The sequence below is a fragment of the Mesoplodon densirostris genome, chromosome 6 (genome assembly GCF_025265405.1).
Source record: "Mesoplodon densirostris isolate mMesDen1 chromosome 6, mMesDen1 primary haplotype, whole genome shotgun sequence".
Classification (NCBI taxonomy): Eukaryota; Metazoa; Chordata; class Mammalia; order Artiodactyla; family Ziphiidae; genus Mesoplodon; species Mesoplodon densirostris.
In genome coordinates, this window is record NC_082666.1 from 14,796,423 (window position 1) to 14,811,461 (window position 15,039).

The following is a 15,039-nucleotide window of genomic DNA, read 5'->3' on the forward strand; positions in this document are numbered from 1 at the left end:
AAGTGTGGTATAGTATACATAACACAAAATTTACCATTTTAAAGTGTACAGTTCAGTGGTATTAAGTACATTCACATTGTTATGTAACCAGCACACCATCCATCTCCAGAACTTTTTTCATCTTCCCAAACTGAAACTCTACACACATTAAACAATAATTCCTCACTCTCTATCCCCCCCTTGTCCCAGGCAACCACCATTCTAAAGAAGGCAGTTGTTTTTTTAATGAGTAGAAAGAGGAGAACGGTCTTTCTGTCAGGGCTCAACTGATCACACCAATTTTATGAAACATCTTCAAACCATTCCAATGACACCATGTCCCTCCAGCCTAGGTTCAGTCCTGTCTTTTATGCGGCTATAGTTCTAGAGTCCTATCTTGTCTGTCAACCAGACTGATCTTCAGGAGAGCAGAAAGCCTCAAGGGCACACTTTATGGTGCTCTGGGCTGGTTGACAGCAGCTAACACTTCTCTGTATTTACTATCTGCCAGGCACCGTGATCGTGATCAATACTTTACATCTTTTATCTTTAGCATCTTCACAGTAATCTTGGTAAGGAGGTAATGCTAAACCTGTCTTACAGATGAAGAAACCAAGCAAATGACAATTTAAGTCATTTCCTCAAGGTCAAGTGGAAGTATCAGGGTTCAATATGTCAATATCTCTACCATTTTCCCATGCTTTTCCTTCCCAAAGATGGACTTTATCCACATCTTCTTCTACAGGAAGATGGGACTTTCAGACACAGATGCCATCAGATAGTGGAAATCCATTTCCTTTCCATGACTGTTTCCCAGAACCCTAGTTCCCAGGACCATAATAGGTATTCCTTGAAACTGAAAAAAATTTCAGGAAGGAGCAGCACTGTTCCCATATGGTCTAATAAGTTCGGAAACATTGAGTTAAACACTGTTAATCAGAATCTTCCTTGCAGCCATTCTCAGAGGTTGGATCATTCATCCAGTCCGCAAACTTATTTTTCATTTTTTTAAGACAATCTGGTGAATCCACTGCTTCATAGGAAAACTTTGGCAAATGCCAGGGGTGATGTTCAAAATATCTGATGACTGTTACAGCCTGGACATTGGCCAATTAGACTGGATAGCAGGCCAGAGAGAACAGGAGCCAACAACTGGAGTGACACACTGCTGGATAGTGATGGGAAGTGCCACCTGCAGGGCATCAGGACTCACCTTAACCAGTCGAGGCTCCTGGCAGTTCAGGGAGTGGGGAGCAACCAAGCAGGCCAACTGTCCCAGGGAAAAAAGGAAATTTCCCTTTCTGGATATGCTTGTTGAGGTTGTCCAGGATGCTTGGGTTGGGAATGAACTTCTGCGTGTCTGATGTAACCCCTTCTAACCTAAAAGTAAGCGGAAATTGGAATGCCTCAAGTGTCTCAGTGGTGGCTGTCTGCTAGCCCTCATTTTATTTTGAGAGGAGGCAGCATAGGTCACTGGAAAGAGCACTGGACAGAAGCCAGAGGGTCTGGGCTCTGCCTGGGATGCATGGTGACTACAGGCCAGTTTGTAACCCTTGATGACACTCGGTTGCCTGTCTTGGTAGTGGAGGGGATGGTCTAGGTTATGAAGTTCTCTTCCTGCTCTAACATCTTACAACTCCATCATCTGGGTGGCTCTTAGATTTGCTGCTTCCCATTTTTAGTAAGTAACTATACTTCTTCCCCCTCTCAAGTAAATACAATATGTGTTTTTTTTTTTTTTTTCTTTTTGCGGTATGAGGGCCTCTCACTGTTGTGGCCTCTCTCGTTGCGGAGCACAGGCTCCGGACGCGCAGGCCCAGCGGCCATGGCTCACGGGCCCAGCCGCTCCGCGGCATATGGGATCCTCCCAGACCGGGGCACGAACCCGTATCCCCTGCATCGGCAGGCGGACTCTTAACCACTGCGCCACCAGGGAGGCCCCAATATGTGTTTTTTTCCTTACCTGTCAGATGACGCTGCCACAAAGATAAAGGCCCCTCACTTTTGAATTCCATGTCTGTCTGATTCTCTTCCGTACTTGACGCACCACCAGGAGTAGAGTGGGGGGATGTATTTTTAGTAGTTATTAAAGGGCTCCAAATCTCTGTAATCTTTTATCTTTGATCCTGTTAAATATTCTAGACTCCTTTTTTATTTAAACATGTTTGACTGGTCTAATCATGGGCTGACGTGCTTCCCCAACTCTCTCTGCATCTTCTACTGTGAATCAGGAGATGAGGGATGACGCTTATGGGAGACGTTTAATGCTCATATCAATTCCATTTCTACTTTGTCCAAATTGAAGCCATCTAACCTGGAAAACCCACCACTGAGACGGACGCTCAGGAAATTATCCCCCCCAAATCAAAGCTATTTATTTGAAGATATTCATCACTATGTTATTTATAAGGGTACAATATTGGAGACATACTTACTGTAGAACACAAAGAACGAGTTTTAGTAAATAATATTAACAAGCTAATTTTATGCAGTTATTGAAATTTTAGTCCTGAATATGAGATTTTGGGGAAAACTCTATGACTGTATGTACATAAACTCTACAATTGTCTACACAAAGGATTGAAGGGGAATGTGGACAAATAATCATGGTTGATTGATTAGGGTAATGGGATTATGGGATTGTGGATGACATTGTTTTTTTTAGAATTAATTTTATCATTGATAAATATATTAGATGAACCATAGCAAACAGCAAATGCCCAAAACATCAAAGCAATAAGGAGACTTCATTAATGAACAGGTCCTATAGCAGGTGGTGGAATTATTTAAACTAATATAAATTATCTTCTCAGGTATTGCTATAAAATTGAATATTATGTAATTCAGCAAATTAAACACAATGTTTGCTCTTTTTAAAAAATAGATCTTTATTGGAATATAATTGCCTCACAATAATGTGTTAGTTTCTGTTGTACACCAACATGAATCAGCCATATGCATACATATGTCCCCATATCCCCTCCCTCTTGAGCCTCCCTCCCATTCTCCCTATCCCACCCCTCTAGGTCATTGCAAAGTACCGAGCTGATCTCCCTGTGCTATGCTGCTGCTTCCCACTATCTAACTATTTTACATTCGGTGGTGTATATATGTTGATTCTACTCTCACTTCACCCCAGCTTCCCCCTCCCACCCCGTGTCAAGTCCATTCTCTATGTCTACATCTTTATTCCTGCCCTGCAACTAGGTTCATCAGTACCATTTGTTTTTCATTTTTTGTTTTTTTAGATTCCATATATATGCATTAGCATACAGTATTTGCTTTTCTCTTTCTGACTTTTTCTACTTCACTCTGTATGACAGACTCTAGGTCCATCGACCTCACTACAAATAACTCAATTTCGTTTATTAATATGGCTGAGTAATATTCCATTGTATATATGTGCCACATCTTCTTTATCCATTCATCTGTCAATGGACATTTAGGTTGGCTCCATGTCCTGGCTACTGTAAATAGTGCTGCAATTAACATTGTGGTACATGTCTCTTTTTGAATTATGGTTTTCTCAGGGTATGGACCCAGTAGTGGGATTGCTGGGTCATGTGGTAGTTCTATTTTTAGTTTTTTAAGGAATCTCCATACTGTTTTCCATAGTGGTTTTATCAATTTACATTCCCACCAAGGGTGAAGGAGTGCTCCCTTTTCACCACACCCTTTCCAGTATTTATTGTTTCTAGATTTTTTGATAACAGCCATTCTGACTGGCATGAGGTGATACCTCATTGTAGTTTTGATTTGCATTTCTCAAATAATTAGTGATGTAGAGCATCTTCTCATGTGCCTCTTGGCCATCTGTATGTCTTCCTTTGTGAAATGTCTATTTAGGTCTTCCGCCCATTTTTTAAATTGGATTGTTTGTTTATTTGATATTGAGCTCCATGAGCTGTTTGTATATTTTGGAGATTAATCCTTTGTCCATTGTTTCATTTGCAAATATTTTCTCCCATTCTGAGGGTTGTCTTTTGGTCTTGTTTATGGTTTCCTTTGCTGTGCAAAAGCTTTTAAGTTTAATTAAGTCCTATTTGTTTATTTTTGTTTTTATTTCTGTTACTCTAGGAGGTGGGTCAAAAAAAGATCTTGCTGTGGTTTATGTCCAAGAGTGTTTTTCCTATGTTTTCCTCTAAGAGTTTTATAGTGTCTGGTCTTATATTTAGGTCTTTAATCCATTTGGAGTTTATTTTTGTGTATGGTGTTAAGTAGTGTTCTAATTTCATTCTTTTACATGTAGCTGTCCAGTTTTCCCAGCACCACTAATTAAAGAGGCTGTCTTTTCTCCATTGTATGTTCTTGCCTCCTTTGTCGTAAATTAGGTAACCACATGTGTGTGGGTTTATCTCTGGGCATTCTACCCTGTACCATTGGTCTATATTCCTGTTTTTGTGCCAGTACTATACTGTCTTGATTACTGTAGCTCTGTGGTATAATTTGAAGTGAGGGAGCCTGATTCCTCCAGCTCCATTTTTCGTTCTCAAGATTGCTTTGGCTACTTGGGGACTTTTATGTTTCCATATGAATTGTAAAATTTTTTGTTCTAATTCTGTGAAAAATGCCATTGGTAGTTTGATAGGGATTGCATTGAATCTGTAGATTGCTTTGGGTAGTATAGTCATTTTCACAATGTTGATTCTTCTAGTCCAAGAACATGGTATGTTTCTCCATCTGTTTGTGTCATCTTTGATTTCTTTCATCAGTGTTTTATAGTTTTCTGAGTACAAGTCTTTTGCCTCCTTAGGTAGGTTTATTCCTAGGTATTTTATTCTTTTTGTTGTGATGGTAAATGAGATTGTTTCTTTAATTTCTCTTTCTGATTTTTCATTGTTGGTGTATAGGAATGCCAGAGATTTCTGTGCATTAATTTTGTATCCTGCAACCTTACCAAATTCATTGATTAGTTCTAGTAGTTTTCTGGTGGCATCTTTAGGATTTTCTATGTATAGTATCATGTCATCTGCAAACAGTGACAGTTTTACTTCTTTTCAAATTGGATTCATTTTATTTCTTTTTCTTCTCTGATTGGCATGGCTAGGACTTCCAAAACTATGTTAAATAAGAGTGGTGAGAGTGGACATCCTTATCTTGTTCCTGATCTTAGTGGAAATGCTTTCAGTTTTTTGCCACTGAGTATGACGCTTGCTGTGGGTTTGTCATATACGGCCTTTATTATGTTGAGGAAGGTTCCCGCTATGCCCATTTTCTGGAGGGTTTTTATCATAAATCAGTGTTGAATTTTGTTGAAAGCTTTTTCTGCATCTGTTGAGATGATCATATGGTTTTTCTCCTTCAATTTTTGATATGGTTTATCACATTGATTGATATGCATAAATTGAAGAATCCTTGCATCCCTGGGATAAATCTCACTTGATCATGGTGTATGATCCTTTTAATGTGTTGTTGGATTCTGTTTGCTAGTATTTTGTTCAGGATTTTTGCATCTATGTTCATCAGTGATATTGGCTTATAATTTTCTTTTTTTGTGATATCTTTTTCTGGTTTTGGTACCAGGGTAATGGTGGCTTCGTAGAATGAATTTGGGAGTGTTTCTCCCTCTGAAGTTTTTGGAAGAGTTTGAGAAGGATACAAACACATGTATTTGTGTTTTTTACAGTTTTTTTCCTGTAATTGATTTCCAATCTCATAGCGTTGTGGTCAGAAAAAATGCTTGATATGATTTCAGTTTTCTTAAATTTTTTGAGGCTTGATTTGTGACCCATGATGTGATCTATCCTGGAGAATGTTCCGTGTGCACTTGAGAAGAAAGTGTATTCTCTCACTTTTGGGTGGAATGTTCTATAAATACCTATTAAATCTATCTGGTCTATTGTGTCATTTAAAACTTGTGTTTCCTTATTTATTTTCTGTGTGGATGTTCTGTCCATTGGTGTAAGTGGGGTGTTAAAGTCCCCTACTATTATTGTGTTACTGTCAATTTCTCCTTTCAGTGTTGTTAGCTTTTGCCTTATGTATTGAGGTGCTCCTACGTTGGGTGCATAAACATCTATAATTGTTATATCTTCTTGGATTGATTCCTTGATCATTATGTAGTGTACCTCCTTATCTCTTGTAACAGTCTTTATTTTAAACTCTATTTTATCTGATACGAGTATTGCTCCTCCAGCTTTCTTTTGATTTCCATTTGCATGGAATATCTTTTTCCATCCCTTCACTTTCAGTCTGTATGTGTCCCTAGGCCTGAAGTGGGTTTCTTGTAGACAGCATATAGATGGGTCTTGTTTTTGTATCCATTCAGCCAGTCTGCATTTTTGGCTGGGGCATTTAATCCATTTACATTCAAGGTTATTATTGATATGTATGTCCCTATTATGATTTTCTTAATTGTTTTGGGTTTGTTTTTATGGGTCTTTTTCATCTCTTGTGTTTCCCACCTAGAGAAGTTTCTTTAGTATTTGTTATAAATCTGGTTTGGTGTTGCTGAATTCTCTTAGCCTTTGCTTGTCTGAAAAGCTTTTGATTTCTCCATCGTATCTGAATGAGATGCTTGCTGGGTAGAGTAATCTTTGTTGTAGGTTTTTCTCTTTCATTACTCTAAGTATATCCTGCCACTCCCTTCTGGCCTGCAGAGTTTCTGCTGAAAAATCAGCTGGTAACCTTATGGGGATTCCTTTGTATGTAATTTTTTGTTTTTTCCTTGCTGCTTCTAATATTTTTTCTTTGAATTTAATTTTTGTTAGTTTGATTAATATGTGTCTTGGTGTGTTTCTTCCTAGGGTTTATCCTCTATGGGACTTTCTGTGTTTCCTGGACTTGGGTGACTATTTCCTTTTCCATGTTAGGGAAGTTTTCGACTATAATCTCTTCAAATATTTTCTCAGACTCTTTCTTTTTCTTCTTCTGGGACCCCTATAATTTGAATGTTGGTGGATTTCGCATTGTCTCAGATGTCTCTGAGATTGTCTTCAATTCTTTTCATTCTTTTTTCTTTTTTCTGCTTCTCAGAAGTTATTTCCACCATTTTGTCCTCCAGCTCACTTATTCATTCTTCTGCCTCAGTTTTTCTGTTATTGATTCCTTTTAGTGTGTTTTTCATTTCATTTATTGTGTTGTTCATCTCTGTTTGTTTGTTCTTTAGTTCTTCTACATCTTTGTTAAACATTTCTTGTATTTTCTCAAACTGTGCCTCCATTCTATTTCTGAGATTCTGGATCATCTTTACTGTCATTACTATGAATTCTTTTTCAGGTAGATTGCCTATTTCCTCTTCATTTATTTGATCTTGTAGGTTTTTACTTTGCTTCTTCATCTATGACATGGTTTTTTTGCCATCTCTCTCTTTTTTTTTTTTTTTTTATGAGTGGGATTGTGTTCCTGTCTTACTGGTTGTTTGGCCTGAGGCTTCCAACACTGGAGTTTGTAGGCTCTTGGATAGAGCTGGGTCTTGGTGCTGAGATGAGTACCTCCATGAGACCTCACTCAGATGAATATTCCCTGGGGTCTGAGGTTCTCTGTTAGTCCACTGGTTCGGACTCAGAGCTCCCAGTGCAGAAGCTTTGGCCCAACCTGCAGCTTGTGAACCAAGATCCCACAAGCTGCGTGGGGTGGCCAAAAAAAAAGAGAGAACAATAACAAATAAAAAAATAACATTAGACTAGGAAACTAACAGATATGCTAGAAAGAATATAAAAATAAAAATATAGATGAATCAACAACTGGAAAGTACAACAGTACCACAATAGTGAAAAAGAGGAGGAGGGAAAGAAAACAAAAAAGAAGGGGGAAAAGGCCTTGGCTGTGGGGGGTGGGGCATAAGCAAGGGCGAGGTTTGGGTGGTGGGTGGGGCCTATGCTTAGGACCCACAGGGCTGCGAAAGGCCCTGTGGGCTGTAGGCAGTGGGGCTTAGGCTCAAGGAACAGAAGGGGCCCAGGCGTGCCCCCCACTCCTGGTCTCAGAGGGCAGGGGACCTCACCTGGGAGCCCAGCAGGCTTCCTGAGCTTGGGTGGGCAGGGAAAATGCCCTCCTCTCCTCTCCTACTCCTCTGGTCCTGGAGGGCCCCTCCTGCTTGCCTCTCCTGTTCTCCCCTCAGCCTTCCTCCTATGCCCCCAGACCAATGCAGCCAGGGGGATGGGGGGCCTTGGAGGACAGGGGACCAGCCTGGGAGCTCAGAAGGCTCCCCGGCCCTGAGTGGGTGGGGCAAACGCCCTCTGCTCCTCTCCTGCTCCTCCCAGAGGGCCCCTCCCACCTGCCTCTCCTGATCTCCCTGGCCTCAGGGTCACCGATCCTATCTCGTCTCCACTTCTCCTCTCCCCCAGTCCCCCAATGTCCTACCAGTTCACTTGGGGGTCCGTCCATCTCCTTGGGCATCAGGATGCTGCACCAGCGGCCAGCAGGCACTCTAGTTGTGGGAAAACGCTAACTTGGTGTCTTCCCACACTGCCTTCTTGACTCCGCCCTGTTGCTCTTTTATTTATATTTTTCCTCTTTTGAAAAATTATTTTTAATTCTTTTTTAAATAAGATATTTGACTTTAATTAGGGCCTTACACATATTTACATATCAATGGGAATGCTGCAAAAAAGCCACCAATAGTATCATCTCAAAAAAAGGAAATCACATATTAGTTTTATCCCTTCTTAGGTTTTCCAGAATTTTTTTTTTTTTTAATAGAGCAGGTTCTTATTAGTTACCTATTTTATACATATTAGTGTGTATATGTCAATCCCAGTCTCCCATTTCGTCCCACCCCAACCCCGCCGACCCCCCTTGGTGTCCATATGTCCATACATTCTGTCAAGTTTCTGTTATTTTAGTTGCAACATTGTTTATACAACATTTAAGACATGGGAAAGCATATGTTATATATAGTGGAATACCTACTGGCTTTAGAATTGGACAAATCTATATTCAGGTACAGATTTTTGCTACTTCTTTATGTAGGATTTTGGGTAAAATCTCTTATCCTTACAGAGCCTGGTATGTGTAAAGTGATTTCTTTTCTTCCTTAAAATCAAATCAAATCAAAATAAATGAAGCTACTATATTATTGTAAAAACAGCCAGTATTATCATAAGCCACAGAGTTTGGCCTTTGCTCATTCCTGACCAGCTATACTTGAAAGCTATTCTGTTCTGGAATTAGTAGGAAACACAACAGCATCATAGTTCTCATTAGTCCTAGCTCCTCCACGTCCTAGCACTGTGACCTTGGGCAGGGGAACTTTCTAGCTCCAGTTTTCTCATCTGTTGGGGTTTGACCTGGTTAGTAAGCACCATTCCTATTTTTCTTGCCTGAGTTCAGAACCAACTGAGAAAGAGACATCTGAGTCAGAAAGTTTGAGATCAGCATATTACCTTTAGTCCTGCAAAGCTCTTTGGAGAACGTGACAAGGATGCAGAGCAGCAAGGGGCTTCCTGACCCAGATCTTCCCCTCTCGGCTGCATGCAGCACCCCACAACCACAGGAACCCCTGACTCAGGACAGAACAGGCTTGTCCAAGCTCACAGAGAGGGAGAGCAGAATGCAGCCTCCCTGCAGGTGGCAGACACCAAGGGAAACAAGACTTGCTCATCTATTTCCATCTTCCTAATATACCCGTGAAAATTCAATGTGGCTGTACCTATTGTTTCTATACAGTAATTGGTATATAATTAGTGTGCAATAAACAAGGGCTGCTACTGTCTGTCTACCACCTTCTCCAGGTAAACTGTCCTGGATGTCTTTGTGGATGAATTGCCAGACCACATAAAGAGAGGCAATGTGGCACAGGGTCAAGAGCATGGCTGCTGAAACCAGAAGCCGTGGATATGAATCCTGCCTCCACTACTTCCTGTTGGCATGACCTTGGATGACTTAACCTCTGTGAATCTTAGTTTCTCCACCTGTAAATTGGGGATAGGAGCATTACTACTCATAGAGTCTTTATGAGGGTTAAACAAGCTAAAATTTGTAAAGCACTTGGAGTGGTTCCTGGCACATAGTAAAAATGTTTGCTAAATATTAATAAGTAATGAAGACCTAGGTGTTTACTATAGGGCCACTCCACTCCCTTGTGGGGATTTAGGACAAAATGATGACATGCTGGACCATCTTTATTAATGAGCACATTATAGGGATTTTTTTATCCCTCTGAAATCTTTCATCCCTTTCCATTTTGTTCAAAATAAAGAATAACTCTGTGGTTGGCAAAGGGAATGATTCTGAGTTAAACTGCCTTCCATAGTATGTGCAGAGTTTTAGATTTTGGGTCCACAGCCTTCTTTCTCCCTCCCACCATCCTAAATTTCTTGGTTAAATTCCCGGCAAGATGAGGATTATTTATAATTTGGCCCTAACTGCAGCCCAGCAGGAGAACATGTTAATGAGTTCATTAATTAATTAGCTTGCATTTGCATAGTACTTTAGCATTTGCAAAGCCCTTTCGGATTCATTATTTCATTTTATGATCACAATACCCCAGTGAGGAACAAGGCAGGGGTTAGCCAGATTTTCAGACAAGGAGACGGAGGCTCTGTGAGGTTAAGTGGTCGGCCCCAGACAACTTGCTCAGTGGCAGAGCTGGGATCAAACGCAGCTCTCGGTTCATTTTGGGCAGGGACTGTGGAGTCTTACAGATCCTCATTTAAATCCTAGCTCCAATCTATAGTACCTGTGTGATCCTAATCAAGTTACTCAGCCACTATGACTGTTAGTTTTCTCATCTGTAAAACAAAGTTAAAAATAGTATCAAGGGCTTCCCTGGTGGCGCAGTGGTTGAGAGTCCTCCTGCCGATGCAGGGGACACGGGTTCGTGCCCCGGTCTGGGAAGATCCCACATGCCGTGGAGCAGCTGGGCCTGTGAGCCATGCCCGTGAGCCATGGCTGTTGAGCCTGTGCTCCACAACGAGAGAGGCCACAACAGTGAGAGGCCCACATACCGCAAAAAAAAAAAATAGTATCAACCTCTTTAGGACTAATATGAATATTAACCAAGGTAATACACAGAAAGCACACATTGTAACTACTTGGTCAGTGGTAAGGCTATTATCATAAAGACTGACGATAAATTTCTACTAAACATAACTCTGAAAGAACCACATACAAAGTGCTTTGGGAGAAGCAGGAGTGAACTGGATCCACTTTATGTGGTAGAGAACTGGGAAAGTCTTCCCTGAGACACAGTTGAACCTTGACAGGTGAATATAAATTTTTCCAGGCAGAGAAAGATGAAAGAAAATTCCAGGGAGCAAAACTGATGATCCAAATCACAGTGGGGTGAACTTATTTGCTGTCTTTAGGGAAAGGATAGCAACACCAAGGTTAGTTGTTGGCAGAGGATAACTAGTGGTGAACGTGACGATGGGTGTGTAAACTGGATGTATCATAAGATATCTAGTGGTTGTGAAGATTGTTAGCTCATGGGCATAGTGATAGCGTAATGTACCTAGGGATGAAGAAAATGATTGTGGGCTGGACATAGAGATGGCATGAGATACCTAGTGGTTAAGATGACAGTAAGAGTGTGTGTATAGTGATGGCATAGGGTATACCTAGTGGTTAAGACGATAGCAGGAGGGTGTGTATAGTGATGGCATAGGGTATACCTAGTGGTTAAGATGATAGTAGGAGTATGTGTATAGTGATGGCATAAGGTATACCTAGTGGTTATAGGGCAGTAAAATTTGCCAGCCCCAAATGTGTCTCTTTGGCATGAGGATTAATTTAGGCTGATTAGTTTTAAGAAACAGAAGACTCAGGAAGTTTTTCTTTTTGCCTCCCCCTTAGCTGCATAAAGAATTTAGATAAAGAGACTGTACCCCAGGAATAGCGCTATTCCCAGACATATCTGCAAAGACTATGGGCTTGATGTGGTGGGTTAGGGCCTAGAGATTAGAGTCCACTCTGTGTCCCATTGTCTCTGTCTGGCCTGGCAAACATCTGTTGACCAAACATTTGCTTTTCCTTCTCCACGTGAATTGTCTTCCTCCCCTTGGGAGTCCCAAACAACTACCCCCAACATTCTGTTTCGTCTTTAGATGAACATGGTATTTAAAGTGAGGTCATCCACCATTTTGGTGAGTTACTCAGTTTTCCATGTAGGCATATTAATAAACTTTGTTCAATTTCCTCCTGTTAATCTGTCTCATGTCAATTTAGACCAGCCAGAAGAACCTAGAAGGACAGCGGACAATCTCTTCCTCCCCAACATGGTTGAAATGGTGGTGGGAATGTGTGCGTGGAGATGGATAGACTCCAGTGATGAGATGAGTCAGCATGGCAAGAGTTAAATTATGAAGGTCTTACAATCCCTCACAGTAGGTTTGTACCTTTATGGAAAATCACATGAATGATGCTTGTCTATTTTTTTAAGGAGAGGAAATGATTTTATCTGATATATGTTTCAGAAAGATTACACTGATTGCAAGTGCAAGGGAGGGTCAAAGATGAATCTTTTCCATCATAAAAGTAATATTCCTGACTTAAAATGTCTTTTAAAGAAGAATATGTTTTCTTTTTTTTTTACTTTAAAATTTTACTCTGTATTTTCTAAGGGTCTGTTTGATTTTTAAGCCTGAAGGGTAAAGTTTGCAAGTGCAGACTTGAAAGCACACAGAATCTTCCCATTACCAAAAGGCTTAGATTCATAAATTTACAGAAATTTAGGCTAGCCTGGGACCTTAGAGAACTTTAACTCCAGATTCTCATGGAACAGTTTGGGTAACAATAGTCTTCACACATTTCCCCCAGACTTCTGCCTCTGCACACACGTGAATTGGAAGCTCTGACATGTCTTCAAGTCATCTGGCTATGCAGGGGACAAATCAAAGCCATGGATTACTGTTAGATACATGAAGAGCATCAGAGCCCATACATTCCCAACATCTCTTATACTATAAAATAGTATCTGGCCAAATAAGTATGAGGAATGCTTTATCCTAAATTCCCAACTCTGTCCTACCCCCAATGCATGTGCATGTGACCACTTATGCACATGCATACACATATACATACATACACAGGCTTTTATACTTTGGACAGTCACAATTCACATCAGAATGTTAAAGGCTCTGCAGCAAAAACAACAAAAACAGAACACAGTGTTTCCCAAAATTAACTGACCATAGAAACAGCATCTTTTTTTAAGAAACAACATACTGTTTTTATTTCCCACACTGGGACATTCTGATTAATACACTTTTCTAATAATCAGATGAGATCTGTGAGTTTGCTAGAGCTATGGAAGCAGTTACTGCTACTGCTCTGATGAGAATCCAAGTTCAATGCCTGGATATTCTCATTTTTGTAAAAATATTCCAAGTTTCAGTCTCCTGGCCCGAGTCTCCATTATAAAGATATATTTGGGAGAGTGTCAGGACACACAAGAGCACAGATATCTGTTAGTTATGACTGTATGAGTTGCTGGAGAATTTTTCTCTCTCTAAGTAACCAATCTGCACTGGGACTCTCTTGTTATAAAATGTCTTGAGGACTGAAGGTTTTATTTCTGTCTCATCTGCTTCCTGCATTTGTAGTTTGTCTAAACAAATTTTTCTTTCAGAACATGAACTACTTGTCTGATTTTTGTTTTTTTAGTAATATGTTGTTTAATTGTGTTTTAATGAAGTCCATGGGAGGAGCTCAAAGTGTAGTTTAATCCTTTATGAAAGCAAAAGCATAATGGGAAAATCACCATCTTCTTCTCTAAGTCCAAGTACATTGCAATGGATGCAACTTGGACATCAATGGTTTGGCAGAGACAGGCTTGATGCTAACCAATCCCACTTCTTGGACACAAAGGAAGACTACATTTCCCAACCTCCCTTGAAGTTATTTGGGACCATGTGATTGGGTTTTGGCCAATAGGGTGTGGGTAGGAGTGATGGTACCCAACTTTAGTTTTGGTTCTGAAATCTCATTCTGTTTCTTCCTCCGTCTTCCTTTTCTTGGTGACTACGGAGGTCTTATGTGGAAGATGGGGGCACTCCTGGGTGGAAATTCCTGAGTCATTACTGGAGGACAGTCACCAAGAGAGCTACTCAATCAGTACAGGCTGAAGAAGGAACAGACATTTGCAGCGTGGAATCACTGAGATATCAGGGTTTATCACTTACTCCAGCCTAGTCTATACTATTCTTACTAATACAAACAGCATGCCACTGACTTTCGTTCTCCCTGACGTATTTGAGGATTGCCTATTGGGAGGAAGTATTCATTCCTTGAATTATAAGCATTTGCATAACTCCTCACAAAAAAAAAGTCTTGTATCTCTTCTTTCCTTTGAGCCTCTCAGCACCCTTTGGGGAAAATTCGGAAGGTGTTCATCATGCTTCATTTATAGGTGCAGCAGGCATGGCTTAAAGACTACTGTTCACAATAACTCAGGCGGTCAGTATCTCATCTGAATTCCAAACTCAGGCTCCTGTCTCCAACTTCAGTGCTCATTCACCATACTCCTTTTGCAAAACTGGCATGGAATTAGCAGGATGGCAAAGCTAGTCTGGTGCATCCAAAATGGCTCATTTCAAATTACCTGTATCCTGAAGTTAGGAGGAATTTAACTATCAAAACTTTAGAGTCAAGCTGGGTCTGAGTCATTCTAAGAGCTTCTTGTTTTTTTTAAAAAATAGACATTATTTTCAGAGTAATGTTAGGTTCAGAACAAAACTAAGACAAAGATGCAAAGATTTCCCGTATACCCCCTGCTCCCTGCTCACATGTATATCTTCTCCCACTATCAATCTCCCCCAGAAGAGTGGTACATTTGTTACAATTGATGACCCTATATTGACATATTATCCTCCAAAGACCGTAGTCTACATGGGGGTTTACTCTTGGTGCTATACATTTTACAGGTTTGGACAGATGTATAATGACATGTATCTGCCATTAAAGTTTTCTACAGAGAAGTTTCATTGTTTTTAAGGGCTTCTTTAGTTCTTGTTTATCCTTACTCCTGGGATAGAGCCTTTCAAAAATCCCAAGAGAAAGCTCCTTCTTGGCAAGTCTTGAACTCAATTTTTAATTACTCCAGCCCCGTAAGATTACTCTGTCCAGCTTCTTGGCCTCTAAATCACCACTTTGTGATTAGCCTCTAAGCCACTCAGATACCTC